Here is a 19,574-nt window from a genome sequence, read left to right on the forward strand (position 1 = left end):
TTACGTGTTAATTGACAGGCGTGCGAAAGAGAGACTTTTGGATGTTAATGTGCTGAGAGGTGCAACTGGAGGGATGTCTGATCATTATCTTGTGGAGGCTAAGGTGAAGATTTGTATGGGTTTTCAGAAGAGTGAATGTTGGGGTGAAGAGGGTGGTGAGAGTAAGTGAGCTTGAGAAGGAGACCTGTGTGAGGAAGTACCAGGAGAGACTGAGTACAGAATGGAAAAAGGTGAGAACAATGGAAGGAAGGGGAGTGGGGGAGGAATGGGATGTATTTAGGGAATCAGTGATGGATTGCGCAAAAGATGCTTGTTGCATGAGAAGAGTGGGAGGTGGGTTGATTAGAAAGGGTAGTGAGTGGTGGGATGAAGAAGTAAGAGTATTAGTGAAAGAGAAGAGAGAGGCATTTGGACGATTTTTGCAGGGAAAAAATGCAATTGAGTGGGAGATGTATAAAAGAAAGAGGCAGGAGGTCAAGAGAAAGGTGCAAGAGGTGAAAAAAAGGGCAAATGAGAGTTGGGGTGAGAGAGTATCATTAAATTTTAGGGAGAATAAAAAGATGTTCTGGAAGGAGGTAAATAAAGTGCGTAAGACAAGGGAGCAAATGGGAACTTCGGTGAAGGGCGCAAGTGGGGAGGTGATAGCAAAGTAGTGGTGATGTGAGAAGGAGATGGAGTGAGTATTTTGAAGGTTTGTTGAATGTGTTTGATGATAGAGTGGCAGATATAGGGTGTTTTGGTCGAGGTGGTGTGCAAAGTGAGAGGGTTAGGGAAAATGATTTGGTAAACAGAGAAGAGGTAGTGAAAGCTTTGCGGAAGATGAAAGCCGGCAAGGCAGCAGGTTTGGATGGTATTGCAGTGGAATTTATTAAAAAAGGGGGTGACTGTATTGTTGACTGGTTGGTAAGGTTATTTAATGTATGTATGACTCATGGTGAGGTGCCTGAGGATTGGCGGAATGCGTGCATAGTGCCATTGTACAAAGGCAAAGGGGATAAGAGTGAGTGCTCAAATTACAGAGGTATAAGTTTGTTGAGTATTCCTGGTAAATTATATGGGAGGGTATTGATTGAGAGGGTGAAGGCATTTATGTGTACATTTTTCCCTCATCTCTTTCCTTATACTATACATGTCCTTTACAAAGTAGATAGACTCATTATCAGTGCATACATTAGGCAGGGAAGCATATTTTTTAAACACCTAAGTTGTGCAAAGAGAGTGAGCGGGCAACTTGACCCAAGCCATGATATGCAGCTGTCAGAACCTTCATGCTGTGAAAGTGACTGCTTAGGGAACATGGTTGGTTTGGCAAGTGTTAAACCCAATCACCCAAACATTTTAGTGCACAACTCCACGAGCTGTTCTGTGTATTGGAACCCGTTTCTTGTCTCCTTTATCATTGAATGGTATAATGTTTGCCCTTATCCATTTTCTTGGAACTTTGCCTCTCTACAGTGACATCTTGAATAGTGTATCTGCAAATATCTTCAGAACACATGGTGAAATTTCATTAGGATCATGAGCCTTGTATGAGTCAAGTACTTTTAGTGTGCTGTTAATGCCTTTTCTAGATATCTCACTTATTTACAAAATTTCCCCATTCCATCTCCACTAGTGTTGAGGTTATAGTGTCTTCTACTTTGAAAACACTTTAGAATTTGTTATTCATTTTCTCGTATATCTTTACGTCATCCTCTACAATTTTTTTCCCTTCATTCCATAGCCTGATAAGCTACTCTTTAACTAACAGTTGACTCCTGATGAATTTATGGGAAAGTTTTTTATTTTCTCTTCCCTTGTCTACAATATTCCTTTCAGAGTTTCTTAATTCCTCCTCTCTTTTCCAGATATACTTATTACATCCCTCAGCTACTTTGCTTTTTGACATCTTTTATTAAACTATTCTTTCCTCTTTCTTACTATTCCCTCTGTATTTGAGGCATGGGGTACCTGTGTCTTTACTCTTTCATTGTAAATTTTACAGAACCTTTCACCACAGTATCCTGGTTCTTGGCTATTGCACTAAATTTCTCAATCTACTGTACAATGCCACTAGTGAGGCACATTAGGGGGATTTACTACAGGGGGAAAGGCATCGCCTAGATCCTGTAAGCACTGCAGTCGAAGACAGCATTGATGATGTTCCTCAGGGCCCTTGTCAGCAGAGGGAGTCAAAAGCACTTAGGGGTCTGCTGTATTAGTAGGCTGGACTTTTCAGAGAGACAAGAGGGTAGAGAGGCTAGTAAGGATGCTGCTATTTGGGGATAGGAGTAGGATTATGGCAGCAGTAGTTGTTACATAGACATTTTGCTCTGTATAAGCATTTCCAGTTATCTCTCTCATTTAGTTCCAGAGTTCACTAGTTTAGGGTGCTCTTATGAGTCTTATGCTTTAGTTTTATTTGGTGATAGACTAAGAGAAGGGTACAGAAACACGAGTAGCACATAGACCAAGAGAAGGGTACAGAAACATGAGTAGCAACAATAATACCTCTTTTTATCGTATAATGTACAGAGGTGATGTAGCCCAGGGTAAGATGTTACTGGATGTACAGAATTGTAGTAAGGAGGTGAGTTCAAGTAAGTTAAGGTGAGTTGTTGAAGGTTTGAGCTGCTGAGTCTCATAGAGTTCCTGCAGGAGGGGTCATGGCTTGCATTGTGGTCATTTGTGCTGGGGGATACCATGGGGTTGTAGTTGCTGTAGTTATCCTTGGTGTAGTCTTCAGGGGTCTTCTACCCTAACAGCCCAGGCTAGGCTCAGGTTACTTGGTTGGGTCATTTGTTGGAACTATAACCCACACACACACATAACCCCACAGCCTGGCTAGTCTGGTACACTTGTCCAGGGTACTCAAACTTCTCCACTGATAAAAGCAAAACTAGGGAGGAAAAAGGATGCAGAGATGGAGTGTGGTAATGAGATACTGTAGATAGTGGCAAGCTTCTTTGCAGATGATACTGTGTTGTTTGTTGAGAGCGAAGAGGAATTGCAGAATGTTGTAAGTGCATTTTATGATGTGTGTAGATATAGGCAGTTGAAAGTTAATGCAAGTAAAAGTAAAGTAATTGTGTTTGAAAGGAAACAAAGTGAAAGAATGATTTTGTTACACCATATAGAGTGAAAGAAGAAAGTGTACTAAATTGTGCTTTGGATATGGGGGAAAAAGACTGGAAGAAGTGAGAGAATTTAAGTATCTAGGAGCTGTCTTGGTTAATTGTGGTGATATAGAAGGAAAGTTAGGAGAGAGAGCAGTATAGGGTAGAAGAGTCACTGGGTCCCTTAGTAGAATGATGAAAGGTAGATGTGCAAGTATCGAAGTGAAGAGGATTAAGGGACAATATAGTCCTCCCAGCCCTGACCTATGCAGCCAAAACATGGATGTGGAGTGAGTCACAGAGGTCAAGAATCCAGGCTGTGGAAATGAATTGTCTGAAAAGAGCATGTGGTGTGACTAGATAGAATGAAGAAGGAAATAAAAGGGTGTATGAGAGATGTGGTATGGCAGGGAATGCAAAGGGAGTGAATTGTGGAGTGGTAGAATGGGTGAAATGTAATACCTTGAGGTGGTTTGGGCATGTGGAACGAATGCAAGACTGGGAGTTTGCAAGTAGAGTGTATGATAGTCCAGTTAAAGGTATTAGTGTGAGTGGAAGACCACCTGTGACATGGCAAATAGGGTGGAGGAATACTGGAGGGAGAGAAATAGTGGAAGAATGTGTGCAATGGTGCATGTGAGGGAGGCATGTAAGGAAAAGGAGAAGTGGAGACTTTTGCCATGGCCACCCCTTGATAGAAGTTCCCAAATAAAATGGGCATCAGACACATGAATAGATAGATGGAAATGTATTTACTTTATTCACCTCCAGTGTTATGCATGTGTATGGAAAAATAGTAGAGGTGAAAGTAAGTATGAGATAAAGAAAGAAATGAAACTTTTATAACCTCCCCATTTGTGCCAGCTAATTTCCCCACACTGATTTGTAGTGTGAAAATCAATATGTCTAGGTTTGATTTTGACATTTGCCACCAATCCTGTCCCTGTGTATGAAAGAGTACAGTAGGAAAAAATGTTTAAGAATAGGGAAGAAACAAAATTTCCCCATCCAAAGCTGTTATTGGGAGCTATCTAATGTCATCTACACCCCTCTTCTGTATACCAGGCAAACATGAAGGTATACCAGGCAAACATGAAGGTATTTATATAATTTTCAGTGTATTTTTTATTACTTTGAAATGACAATCTATCATTTCATAAGGGAAAACATTGTTTTTATGCACATAATGGATATTCTGGACCTTGACTGATATTCATGGGTAAAAAGACCTAAATCCTAAAATGAAAAGTTTTTATGCATATTGAGCCAAGATACATGCCTACCAAATTTCGTCAGTTGGCCCTAAAATGAATGTATGCCACAAACCTTGATTATTGGGAGGAAGAAACACAGCAAAAGCATTATTTCTTTCATGGGGATACATATAATAATAAGAAAATATCTGTAGGACACTGTGCAAGAAGGCATGAGATAACATGAAAACACTGGTCATAACCCTGCATCAGCACATGAAACACATGTATTACTGGTAATTAAAGAATAAATAACAGGAAAACCTTGTCTTAGACAGCCTCTTCATGTAGAAATGCATTAGAAATTTAATTTTGCTGAATTGGAGATACTCAAGCTTCAGACTGAGTGTCTAACTCTTACTTGAGGGACACAACCCATACTATTTTGAAGGTTTATATATTTCTATTAAGGAAAAGGAACTTGACTGATAGATAGGCCAATATGAGGATTGGATATGAGATATCTTAATGTGGTGTACATTGTCTCCAGTCCACCAATGTTTTGATGTTTTACTGAACCTGTCTGCTAAAGCATTGAAGGGAAAGGATCATGTGCAGTAAACAGGTAGGTTTTTTCATAACTGGTCCAACCATGGAACTGTTGTATTGTGGTTAACATTTTTTCATTTCTCTGTGGTTTTATGCAAGTTCAGTGTGCCCACATGGGTACCAGTAATCAAGGTGTTTGACTGCTCACTGTATTGTTACAATGGAGAAACAAATCCCTTTATAAGTAACACTATTTTCTTTTATATTATTATTGTTTTTATGCATATTTGCCATATCCTATGTCATCAAGGTAGTGCCAGGAACAGATGAAGAAATGGCTTCATTTGCCTGCATCCACTCTATATCTGTCATGTGTAATGCATCAAAACTAGTGCCCTTTAGCCACAATCAAGCCCCACAAAACATTTTGTGGTATCCCTGACTGCTTAACATACCCTGATTCAGCCCATTGACAGCATGTCATCACCTCTAAGCTACATTGCACTGGTTTGCTTTATACTTTGCATGCCTTACACCCTTCTGCATTTTCAGGTCCTGAACATTTAAAACATCTTTTACCCCATCCTTCCACTCCCTCTTGGTTTCCTTCTTTCCCTTGTGGCATGAGTACCCTTTATCTATATATCTATCTGTCTATCTGTCTATATAATCTGACACCCATTCCCTCCAGGAACTCCCATCAAGGGTGGCCATGGCAAAAGTCTCCACTTATCCTTGTCCTTACATGCCTTCCTGGTATACACCATTCCATGCATTCAACCTCCATTTTTCTCCCTCCAGTGTTCCTTCACCATATTTGCCCTTTCGCAGGTGCTCTTCCTCTCACACTAATCCCTTCCATTGTACTGTCACACACTCTCCTTGTAAACTCCCAGTCTTGTATTTTTCCCACATTCCTAAACTTCCTCAAAGTATTATGTTTCACCCATTTTACCACTCCACAATTCATTCCCTTTGCATTACCTGCCCATACCACATCTCTCATACACCTCTTCATTTCTTTCTTCATTTCATCTATGCTCTCCTCAAATAGCTCATTTCCACAGCCTGGATTCTTGACATCTGTGACTCATTCCATGTCCATGTTTCAACTGCATAGGTCAGGGTTGGGAGAACTATGTTGTCCTTTTATCGTTTCTTCACTTCCATATATACACTTCTACCCTTCTTTATTCTATTAAGAGACCCAGTGACTCTTCTACCCTGTATTGCTCTCTCCCTTATCTCTCCTTTCATATCACCAAACTTACCCAAGATGCTCGTAAATACTTAATATCCCTCACTTCTTCCAGTCATTCTCCCCCATATTCAAAGCACAATTTAGTACACTTTCTTCTCACTCTGTATGGTTTTACAAAATCTATACTTTCGCTCCGTTTCCATTCAAGCACCATAGCTTTACTTGCATTTACCTTCAATTGCCTGTGCTTACATACATCATAAAATGCACTTACAACCCTCTGCAATTCCTCTTCACTCTCAGCAAACAACACGGTATCATCTGCAAAGAGGCTTGCCACTATCCACCATATCCCACCACCACACTTCATCTCTGCATCTCTTTTCCCTAGTTTTGCTTTCATCTATTATCACTCCATGTTGACATCACACAGCCTTGCCTCACGCCTACATGTATCCGAAAACATTTGCTCAACTCTCCATCCACTCTTACACTTTCATTTGCTCATCTGCAGAAGACTTTCACATCATCCAGCATTTATATCCCTTCACCATATATTAACACATTCCCTAAAGCATTCCACTCGACTCTATTACACACTTTCTCCAGATCCATAGAAGCTGCATATCACTTCTTACCTTTCACTTAATTCTTTTCCACAGTCACCTTTACCACAAAAATCTGATCCATACATCCCCACTTTTCCCTAAAAAAAAAACCATGCTCTCAACTTATTCTGAATTCAGTCTCTTCTTCCTTCCATCCTCCATACCCATGCATGTAATAACTGCTGCTTCCCCTTCTCTCACATCATTCAGTTCTTCAAAATACTTTTTCCATATTCCTTTCACTTCCTCCTTTTGATTCAGCAACTCCTCATGCTTATTTCTCACATTAAGATTTCCACTCTTGTATCCACCTTTTTCCTTTTTCACCTCCTTCAAGTATAGTTTCTTGTTATCCCAAAACTTTTTACTTCACTTTCTTATAAAATCTTCATATGCTCTTTCTTTGCTTTCTTCATATGCTCTTTCTTTGCTTTCCTCTTTCCACTTACATTTTTTATATTCTTCCCTCCTCCTTTGCTGAACTTCCGCTGATACATTCCTATCGAGCAATCTACCATATGCCTTTTTCTTCTCTTCCACAGCTTTTCTGATCTCTTCTGCTCACCATGCATTGCCCTTGTTATTCCTGTATCTCGCAATCTCGTACATCTATTAATTCTACAACCTTTGATGGTATTTGTCTAAACATTTTACACACCCATTTACACATGACTGCATCCCTACATTCACTGCACTTCAATCTAAGCTTTCAGTTGCCTTCCTTTCATACTCCTCTTTATCATCCTTTTCATATAGACAACCATATCAGCACTTTGTCTTCATCTCCCATATACATATTCCTCTTACTCTCATCATTTCTTACTTAATCAACCCTCCTCACACCACACATTGTCATCAAACATTTCATTCCCAATACATTCACCCAATCCTTAACATTTTTTTCAAAGGCCCATACCTTGCATCCATACGGAACCAACAATACTACTGTACCATCAAACATAACCATCTTTACCCTGAAAGACAGAGATCTCTCTTTCCACACATTCTTCAGTGCATCCAAGACCTTTGTCCCTTCACCCATCCTATGGCTCACTTAAGCTGCTATGGTTCCATTCGCTGGTATATCCACTCCCAGGTATCCAAACATTCCATTTCATTCCAGGTTCTTAATTAAAGTCATCCTCCAAATAAACTGTCTCTTTTCACTGCAAAACCTAATAACATTGCTTTTTTTCACATTTACTCTCAACTTTCTCTTTTCACACACACACACAAACACACTCTTTGTACACACATACGCACACACACAAACTCAGACCCCAACTTATGAAATTTCTCTCCTGAATTTGCCACCAGCAATATGTCATCAACAAACAACAACCGAGTAACCTTTCAGTACCCCCTAACCTCAGCAGACTGCAAACTTACTTTTCTCTTCAAGACCCTTGCATTCACTTTCCTCACTCCTCCATCCACAATCAGAATAAACAGCCATGGTGACATTACATGTCCCTCCTGCAGACCCACTTTCACCTGGAAACACCCATCCTTTATTTTGTATCATCAAATATATTCAATGATCCTTGAAGATAATCTCTCCATCTCTTCACCTCGTCACTGCCTCTTATTTCTTCCCCATTTGTCCCCTTCACCAGTGTTCCCATTTGTTCTCATGTTTTTCTCTATTAACCTTATTCCATAACATCTTATTTTCTCTAAAGTTTGCCAACACTTGCTCACTTCAACTCTCATTTGCTTTCTTTTCAACCCCATTCCTTTTCTCTTGACCTCCTGCTGTCATCTCTTGTACATCTCCCAATCATTCACACTCCTCCCCCGTAAGTAATGCTCATATACCTCTTTTCTCTTTCACTAACAACTTTACTTCACCATTCTTCCACTCATTACTCAGTCGCACCTGCCCACCTCTCACAGGCCACACACATCTCATACCTGCCTGCTCTGCTTCCCTTAATACCTCCCATTCATTCCTCACCCACTCCCATGGTTTTGTTTACTTTCACCTTTTGCTATTCTGCACTCAACCTCTTCAGATATTTCTTCACACTCATCCCTTTTCCAAACTCACTTACTTTCACCACCCTCTTCTCACTCATATAATTTCCTTTTTTTCTGAAAACCACTAAGAATCTTCACCCTTGGCTCCACCAGGTAGTGATCAGATATCCCACTAGCTACCCCTCTCACTACACATACATCTGAAGTCTCTCTTTTGCATACCTTTCAATTAGTATGTAATCTAGTGATGTCCTCTTTCCAGGCACTAGTCCTTTTTCAGTGCACAACTCCACAAGCTGTTCACCATTTCTATACACCTCATTTGATAACCCATGCACCCTATTATACCCTCAACTGCATCATTACTTACTTTTGCATTTAAATTGCCCATCACTAATAATCTGCCTTGTGCATCAAAACTGCTGACATACTCAGCTGCTTCCAAAATACTAGCCTCTCTTTAGCTTCCTTATTGTGGCCAGATGCAAAAGCTTTAAGATAGGGTACAGATGTAGGTTGTTTGGGTTGGGGAGCTATACTTAGTGAAAGAGTCATGGCAAGTGGTTTAGTGAAGAGAGATATGGGCTGAAAACCTTGCATTTGATGAAATGTGGCAAGGCAGCTGGAGAGAATGGTATTGCAGTTGATTTGATAAAGAAAGAGGTGACTTGTTGATTGGGTAGTTAGGATTTTCATTTTATGCATGAATTATTGAGAGATAATTGAGAATTGGCAGAATGCATGTATAGTGCCTTTGTATAAAGGCAAGGGGGGCAAAGGTAAGTGCTCAAACTACATATGTAGAAGTTTGTTGATTGTATCAGGTAAGTGGTGTGGGAGAGTGGTGATTAAGAGTATGAGACAATGGAGGAACATTGTGGTTTTAGGAGTGGTAGAGATTGCTTGCTCTGAAGAATGTGTTAGGAATACTTAGAGAAACAGAAGGATGTGTATGTTAGATATAAAAATCTAGAGAAAATGTCTGATAAGATTTATAGAGATACTTTGTGGAGGGTGTTACAAACATATGGTTTGGAAAGAAGTTATTAGAAGCAGTGAGTACTTTTATCAAGAGTGAAAGCCATGCATGTGAGTAGATGGAGAGGAAGGTGAATGGTTTAAGGTGAAGGTGGGTCCGCAGCAGGGGGTGTGATTTCAACATTGCTTTTTTCATTTTTTTTATGGCTGGGTTGTGAAGAAGATAGATGCAAGAGCCTTAGTTGGAGGAAGAGGTAGCACTGTAGGGGTGATGGGCCCCTGGAATCAAGTTAGTTGTTGTTTGCTGATGACAGAGCACTGGTGGTAGATTTGAGTGAGAGATTGCAGAAGTATTTGTTTGAGTTAGGGTGAGTGTGTGGAAGGAGGAAATAGAGAGTAAATGTGAATAAAAGTAAGATTATTAGCTTAAGCACTGCAGAGGTACAGGTAAATTGGGGTGTGAGCAGAGAAAATTTGGAGGAAGCGAAGTGTTTTAGATACCTGGGAGTGGCCATGGCAGTGAATGGAACCACATATGGAAGCAGAGGTGAGTCATAGGGTGGGTGAGGTGACATAGGTTTAGGGAACTTTGAGGAATGTGTGGAAGGAGAGGTTTCTATCTGGGAGAGTGAAAATGTGTATATTTGAAGGTATAGTAGTCCCATCAATGTTGTATGGATGTGAGGAATGGGCTATAAATTTACTGGAAATTAAATGTTTGAGGACAGTATGTGGACTAAGGTTGTTTGATCAAGTGAGTAATAAAAGAGTATGAGAGAGGTGTGGTAATAAAAAGAGTGTGGTTGAGAGGGCTAAAGAGGGTGTGCTAAAATGGTTTGGACATAAGGAGGGAATGAGTGAGGAGAGGGTGACAAAGAGGATATATATATGTCAGAAGTGGAGGTGATAAGGAAAAGGAGAGACCAGGAAAAGGGGAGACCTCATCGGAGATGAAAGGATGGAGTGAAAAAGATTTTGAGTGCTCTGGCCTTAAATGTGCAGGAGGGTGAAAGGCATGCATGGGATAGATTGATATGGATGATGTGGTATACATGGGGAAATGTACTGTCATTGGACTGAATTAGGGGTATAAAGCAGCTGGGGGAACCAGGGAAAGATCTGTGGGGCCTGGTTGTGGATATGGTTAGTGATTTTGGTGCATTACACATGGCAGCTAGAAAATGGACGTGAGTGAAGAGGTCTTTTCTTAATCAGTTCCTGGCACTATTTTACTAATGCAGGAATGGACAAACAAGTGAAAAGATATATTATTATTATAATTCTACTGTACATATTTGCTGTTTCCCACGTTAGTGAGATAGCACCAGGAAACAGACGAAGAATGGCCCATCCACTCAAATACACATACGTATACATAAATGCCCATATATGCACATATACATACATATACATACACATACGCAGACACATTCATATATACACATGTATATATTCGTACTTGCTTGCATTCATCCATTATTGGCGCTACCCCGCCCCACAGGAAACAGCATTCTTTGTCCGTTTTTCCATGCCACCCCACTGACGTGGAAAACAGCGATTAAGTTTGATATATTAAGAGATTAAGTATGATATATACCTTTCAAACTACTCGGACTTTCCCACGTCAGCGAGGCAGCGCTAAGAACAGAGGACTGGGCCTTTGAGGGAACATCCTCACCTGGCCCCCTCTCTGTTCCTTCTTTTGGAAAATTAAAAAAAACGAGAGGGGAGGTTTTCCACCCTCCTGCTCCCTCCCCTTTTAGTCACCTTCTACGACACGCAGGGAATATGTGGGAAGTATTCTTTCTCCCCTATCCCCAGGGATAATTATATATACACTGAAAAGAGGCAGTGAAAGCTTTGCAGAAGATGAAAGCCGGCAAGGTGGCAGGTTTGGATGGTATTGCAGCGGAGTTTATTAAAAAAGGGGGTGACTTGTTGTTGACTGGTTGGTAAGGATACTCATTGTATGTGTGGTACATGGTGAGGTGCCTGGGGATTGACGGAATGCATGTATAGTGCCATTGTACAAAGGCAAAGGGCATAAAGGCAAGTGTTCAAATTACAGAGGTATAAGTTTGTTGAGTATTCCTGGGAAATTATATGGGAAGGTATTGATTGAGAGGGTGAAGGCATGTACAGAGCATCAGATTGGGGAAGAGCAGTGTGCTTTCAGAAGTGGTAGAGGATATGTGTGGATCAGGTGTTTAATTTGAAGAATGTATGTGAGAGATATTTAGAAAAACAGATGGACTTGTATTTAGCATTTTGTATCTGGAGAAGGCATATATAGGGTTGATAGAGATGCTTTGGGGAAGGTATTAAGAGTATATTGTGTGGGAGGTAAGTTGCTAGAAGCATTGAAAAGTTTTATTCTAGGATGTAAGTCATGTGTGCAAGTAGGAAAAGAGGAAAGTGATTGGTACCCAGTGAATGTTGATTTGCGGCAGGGGTGCGTAATGTGTCCATGGTTGTTTGATTTGTTTGTGGATGGGGTTGTTAGGGAGGTGAATGCAAGAGTTATGGAAAGAGGGGCAAGTATGCAGTCTGTTATGGATGAGGGAACTTGGGAAGTGAGTCATTTGTTGTTTGCTGATGATACAGCGCTGGTGGCTAATTCATGTGAGAAACTGCAGAAGCTGGTGACTGAGTTTGGTAAAGTGTGTGAAAGAAGAAAGCTGAGAGTAAACGAGAATAAGAGCAAGGTTATTAGGTACAGTAGGTTTGAGGGACAAGTCAGTTGGGAGGTAAGTTTGAATGGAGAACAACTGGAGGAAGTTAAGTGTTTTAGATATCTGGGAGTGGATTTGGCAGCGGATGGAACTATGGAATCAGAAGTGAATCATAGGGTTGGGGAGGGGGCGAAAGTTCTGGGAGCCTTGAAGAATGTGTGGAAGTTGAGAACTTTATCTTGGAAAGCAAAAATGGGTATGTTTGAAGGAATAGTGGTTCCAACAATGTTATATGGTTGCGAGGTGTGGGCCATAGATAGAGTTGTGCGAAGGAGGGTGGATGTACTGGAAATGAGAGTTTTGAGGACAATATGTGGTGTGAGGTGGTTTGGTTGAGTAAGTAATGATAGGGTAAGAGAGTTGTGTGGTAATAAAAAGAGTGTGGTCGAGAGAGCAGAAGAGGGTGTTTTGAAATGGTTTGGTCACATGGAGAGAATGAGTGAGGAAAGATTGACCAAGAGGATATATGTGTCAGAGGTGGAGGGAACGAGAAGTGGGAGACCAAATTGGAGGTGGAAAGATGGATTGAAAAAGATTTTGAGTGATCGGGGCCTGAATATACAGGAGGGTGAGAGGCGTGCAAGGAATAGAGTGAATTGGAACGATGTGGTATACCGTGGTCGACATGCTGTCATTGGATTGAATCAGGGCATGTGAAGCATCTGGAGTAAACCGTGGAAAGTTCTGTGGGGCCTGGATGTGGAAAGGGAGCTGTGGTTTCGAGCATTATTACATGACAGCTAGAGACTGAGTTTGAACGAATGGGGCCTTTGTTGTCTTTTCCTAGTGCTACCTCACACACATGAGGGGGGAGGGGGGATGTTATTCCATGTGTGGCAAGGTGGCGATGGGAATAAATAAAGGCAGAGTATGAATTATGTACATGTGTATATAGGTATATGTCTGTGTGTGTATATATATGTGTACATTGAGATGTATAGGGATGTATATTTGCGTGTGTGGACGTGTGTGTGTATACATGTGTATTTGGGTGGGTTTGGCCATTTCTTTCGTCTGTTTCCTTGCGCTACCTCGCAAACGTGGGAGACAGCGACAAAGCAAAATAAATAAATGATAAATATTTTCTTTTCTTTTTCTTTCAAACTATTCGCCATTTCCCGCGTTAGCGAGGTAGCGTTAAGAACAGAGAACTGGGCCTTTAAGGGAATATCATCACCTGGCCCCTTTCTCTCTTCCTTCTTTTGGAAAATTAAAAAAAAAAAAAATAATGAGAGGGGAGGATTTCCAGATTTTGCTTTGTCACATTCAGCCAATCCTCAGGCACCTCACCTTGAATCATACATACATTAAATAACCTTACCAACCAGTCAACAATACAGTCACCCCCTTTTTTAATAGATTCCACTGCAATACCATCCAAACCTGCTGCCTTGCCGGCTTTCATCTTCTGCAGAGCTTTTGCTACCTCTTCTCTGTTTATTTTTTTATTATACTTTGTCGCTGTCTCCCGCGTTTGCGAGGTAGCGCAAGGAAACAGACGAAAGAAATGGCCCAACCCCCCCCCCCCATACACATGTATATACATACGTCCACACACGCAAATATACATACACAGCTTTCCATGGCTTACCCCAGACGCTTCACATGCCTTGATTCAATCCACTGACAGCACGTCAACCCCGGTATACCACATCGCTCCAATTCACTCTATTCCTTGCCCTCCTTTCACCCTCCTGCATGTTCAGGCCCCGATCACACAAAATCTTTTTCACTCCATCTTTCCACCTCCAATTTGGTCTCCCTCTTCTCCTTGTTCCCTCCACCTCCGACACATATATCCTCTTGGTCAATCTTTCCTCACTCATCCTCTCCATGTGCCCAAACCACTTCAAAACACCCTCTTCTGCTCTCTCAACCACGCTCTTTTTATTTCCACACATCTCTCTTACCCTTACGTTACTCACTCGATCAAACCACCTCACACCACACATTGTCCTCAAACATCTCATTTCCAGCACATCCATCCTCCTGTGCACAACTCTATCCATAGCCCACGCCTCGCAACCATACAACATTGTTGGAACCACTATTCCTTCAAACATACCCATTTTTGCTTTCCGAGATAATGTTCTCGACTTCCACACATTCTTCAAGGCCCCCAGAATTTTCGCCCCCTCCCCCACCCTATGACCCACTTCCGCTTCCATGGTTCCATCCGCTGCCAGATCCACTCCCAGATATCTAAAACACTTCACTTCCTCCAGTTTTTCTCCATTCAAACTCACCTCCCAATTGACTTGACCCTCAACCCTACTGTACCTAATAACCTTGCTCTTATTTACATTTACTCTTAACTTTCTTCTTCCACACACTTTACCAAACTCAGTCACCAGCTTCTGCAGTTTCTTACATGAATCAGCCACCAGCGCTGTATCGTCAGCGAACAACAACTGACTCACTTCCCAAGCTCTCTCATCCCCAACAGACTTCATACTTGCCCCTCTTTCCAAAACTCTTGCATTTACCTCCCTAACAACCCCATCCATAAACAAATTAAACAACCATGGAGACATCACACACCCCTGCCGCAAACCTACATTCACTGAGAACCAATCACTTTCCTCTCTTCCTACACGTACACATGCCTTACATCCTCGATAAAAACTTTTCACTGCTTCTAACAACTTTCCTCCCACACCATATATTCTTAATACCTTCCACAGAGCATCTCTATCAACTCTATCATATGCCTTCTCCAGATCCATAAATGCTACATACAAATCCATTTGCTTTTCTAAGTATTTCTCACATACATTCTTCAAAGCAAACACCTGATCCACACATCCTCTACCACTTCTGAAACCACACTGCTCTTCCCCAATCTGATGCTCTGTACATGCCTTCACCCTCTCAATCAATACCCTCCCGTATAATTTACCAGGAATACTCAACAAACTTATACCTCTGTAATTTGAGCACTCACTCTTATCCCCTTTGCCTTTGTACAATGGCACTATGCACGCATTCCGCCAATCCTCAGGCACCTCACCATGAGTCATACATACATTAAATAACCTTACCAACCAGTCAACAATACAGTCACCCCCTTTTTTAATAAATTCCACTGCAATACCATCCAAACCTGCTGCCTTGCCGGCTTTCATCTTCCGCAAAGCTTTTACTACCTCTTCTCTGTTTACCAAATCATTTTCCCTAACCCTCTCACTTTGCACACCACCTCGACCAAAACACCCTATATCTGCCACTCTATCATCAAGCACATTCAACAAACCTTCAAAATACTCACTCCATCTCCTTCTCACATCACCACTACTTGTTATCACCTCCCCATTTGCGCCCTTCACTGAAGTTCCCATTTGCTCCCTTGTCTTCCGCACTTTATTTACCTCCTTCCAGAACATCTTTTTATTCTCCCTAAAATTTAATGATACTCTCTCACCCCAACTCTCATTTGCCCTTTTTTTCACCTCTTGCACCTTTCTCTTGACCTCCTGTCTCTTCTCTGTTTACCAAATCATTTTCCCTAACCCTCTCACTTTGCACACCACCTCGACCAAAACACCCTATATCTGCCACTCTGTCATCAAACACATTCAACAAACCTTCAAAATACTCACTCCATCTCCCTCTCACATCACCACTACTTGTTATCACCTCCCATTTGCCCCCTTCACTGAAGTTCCCATTTGCTCCCTTTTCTTACGCACTTTATTTACCTCCTTCCAGATCATCCTATCATATGCCTTCTCCAGATCCATAAATGCTACATACAAATCCATCTGTTTTTCTAAGTATTTTTCACATAAATCCTTCAAAGCAAACACCTTATCCACGCATCCTCTGCCACTTCTGAAACCACAGTGCTCTTCCCATCTGATGCTTTGTACATGCCTTTACCCTGTCAATCAATAACCTCCCATACAATTTCCCAGGAGTGCTCAACAAACTTATGCCTCTGTAATTTGAACATTGAACTTTATCCCCTTTGCCTTTATACAATGGCACTATGCATGCATTCTGCCAATCCTCAGGCACTTCACCATGATCCATACATACATTGAATATCCTTACCAATCAGTCAACAACATAGTCACACCCTTTTTTAGTAAATTCCACTGCAATACCATCCAAACCCACTGCCTTGCTGGCTTTCATCTTCAGCAAAGCTTTCACTACCTCTTTTCTGTTTACCAAACCATTCTCTCTGACCCTCTCACTTCGCACACCACCCCGACCAAAACAACCTATATCTGCCACTCTCATTAAATACATTCAACAAACCCTCAAAATACTCACTCCATCTCCTCACTCCGTCACTATCTGTTATCACTACCCCACTTGCTCCCTTCTCCAATGTTTTCATTTGTTCTTATCTTATTCTTTCTAAACCTTAATGCTACTCTTTCACCCCAAGTTTCATTTGCCCTCATTTTCAACTCTTGCACCTCTTTCTTGACTTCTTGCCGCTTTCTTTTATACATCTCCCAGTCATTTACACAACTTCCTTGCAAATATCTTCCAAATACCTTTTTATTCTTTCACTAATGATCTTACTTCTTCATGCCACCACTCACTACCTTTTCTGATCTGCCCACCTTCCACCTTTCTCATACCACATGCATCTTTTATGCAGGCCATCACTGCTTTCCCAAATACACCTCATTCCACACCCACTCTCCTCACATCATTTAACTCTCATCTTTTGTCATTCTACGCTCAGTCTCTCCTGATACTTCCTCACATAAGTCTGCTTTCCAAGTTCACTTACTCTCACCACTTTCTTCTTGCTAACATTCTCTCTTCTGAAAGCCTTTACAAAGCCTCACCTTCGCCTCCACAAGATAGTGATCAGACATCCCTCCAGCTGCCCCTCTTAGCACATTACATCCAAAAGTCTCTCTTTTACATGCCTATCAGTTTACATGCCTATCCAATAACGCTCTCTGTCCATCTCTTCTACTCACATACGTATACTTATGTATATCTCTCTTTTTAAACCAGACATTCCCAGTCACCACTCTTTTTTTTCAGCACACAAATCCACAAGCTCTTCACCTTTTCCATTTACAGCACTGAACACCCCATGTGCACCAATTATACCCTCAACTGCCACATTACTCACATTCCCATTTAAATCACCCATTACTATAACCTTGTCTCATGCATCAAAGCTGCTATAACCTTGTCTCATGCATCAAAGCTGCTAATACACTCACTCAACTGCTCCCAAGACACTTACCTCTCATGATCTTTCTTCTCCTGACCAGGTGCATAGGCACCAATAATCTCCCATCTCTCTCCATCCAGTTTCAGTTTTACCCACATCAATCTAGAAATTACTTTCAAACACTCTGTCACATACCCCCACAACTCCTGTTTCAGGAGTGCATGACCTGCACATCCTTTGCAGACACATTCAGGTAGGATGAAGAAGTGGAATGGTTCCAGAACAGGAAGCTCAGGTGAACTCACTCCATATCAAGAAGGCTTCTCTGATATGTCCTTTGTACCCTTCCACTTAAATGATATTCTATCTATCGGAGGAGTTTCCCCTTAATTCCTACCCAGTGATCCAGTTTCTTAATCAGCTTCCCATGCAATAGTGTCAAATGCTTCCTGGTAGTCAGAATTCAAGTAATCCACTCATCTATCCCTGTTGTCGAAGACAGAGCTCTTTCTCATAGAAATCTAAGAGGTTCGTTACACATGACCTCCTTTACTTAGAACTGGGCAATCCCTTACTGAGGTAATTTCTCCTCTAGAAAGTCATCCATTTGCTCTTGTATAATCTTTCTCAGAACCTCACAGACTACATATGTCAGTCTGTAGTTCAGTGTTTCTAATTGGTCTCCTTTCTTTTAGATTGGTATGACATTTGCCCCTTTTCCACTCCATTGGCATTTTGCCTTTCTTCAGTGACATCTAGAACAGTATTTCATGACATTTGTGTAATGTATTTGCACACATCCTTAGCACATATGGTGAAATTTCGTCAGACATATGAGCATTATGTGGGTAAAGTTCTTTAATTATTTAATTGATGCCTTTTGTAGATATCACAATGCTATCTGTAACCTCTTCTCCATTCCATCTCGCTGGTGTTGGGGACATAGTGTCTTCCACTGTAAAAACACTTTTGACCTTGTTGTTCAGTTTCTTACATGTTGATACATCATCATCTACAATTTTTCCATCTGAATCCCTTACTTTGATATGCTGTTCTTTAACGTACAATTCATTCCTGATGAATTTATTTAAGGATTTTGGATTTTCTCCTACTTTGTGCACAATGTTCCATTCATAGTTTTTGTTTCTCATTTCTTATCTTAGTAAGCGAATGAAAGACTATTTATCTGAATAATTTTTAATATATCTATGGAAAGTACAATATCAGATATAATGTATTTCAACATGCAAAAAACAGCAGAAAAGGCAGTCTGTCGTAGATTGATTACCTCTTGAAAATTGTTGTGCACAAGACATATGTAACTTTTCTCATATTGATTACCTCTTGGAAATTGCAGAGCAAAAGATATATGTATCATCTCATGATGCCCTTCTAATATTAAATTAAACATATTCTAATTGTACGTATTTTTTTGTGCTAGGTAGGTTTTTAGTTTAGAATTTAATTTTTTGTACATCATATAGCACATTTTGACTGCATATATATTTTGAGCTTAGGTAAAATTTTAGTGTAGAATTTACATTTCACAGCTAAAATCAATCATAGATATCATGATTCTTTTCTAGTTTTAATTCATTTTCTGAAGCAGAAGTGGAGTTGAATGCAAGGCAAAATGATATATGGATTTTTTCAGTGTTGCTGACCTGTTTATGAAGAACAGCATTTTGTGACATGCAGCAATCATGACATCTGCTGATCATTTAAGTTAATGGAACTGAAGCTGTGGATGTAGCATTTATATGTGTTACTTTATTTAAGTTAAATGAATTTTGTGCATCTGTGCCTTTTATGCTGATTTAGAATATACACTTGAGTAGCATTCTTAGATATACATGTTTGGAAGTTTGGTACTTCTGTTACAAACTAGGCTTAACCCTTACTGTGTAGAAAATATGTTTAGTTATTACTTTTCCGTGAAATTATTTATGTAGGCTGGCCAAGGATGAGTTTATAAAGATAAGATGTTAAAAAGAAATGTTCTTATTTCTCTTCTTGTGCTTACTAGTGCCACGTTGTAGTAGCATTGGCCTGTTGGAAGAAGAAATTAGAACTTTCTAAGACTCTTACT

General features: G+C 40.7%; 1 protein-coding gene across 6 annotated transcripts in view; it reads left to right on the forward strand.

The window, feature by feature from the left end:
- Positions 1 to 19,574, forward strand: part of LOC139750214 (adenylate cyclase type 1-like) — an 836,862-nt gene that overhangs the window by 560,774 nt on the left and 256,514 nt on the right. The gene's annotated exons all lie outside the window — the stretch shown is intronic.

Source organism: Panulirus ornatus, chromosome 9, assembly GCF_036320965.1.
Source record: "Panulirus ornatus isolate Po-2019 chromosome 9, ASM3632096v1, whole genome shotgun sequence".
Taxonomy (NCBI): Eukaryota; Metazoa; Arthropoda; class Malacostraca; order Decapoda; family Palinuridae; genus Panulirus; species Panulirus ornatus.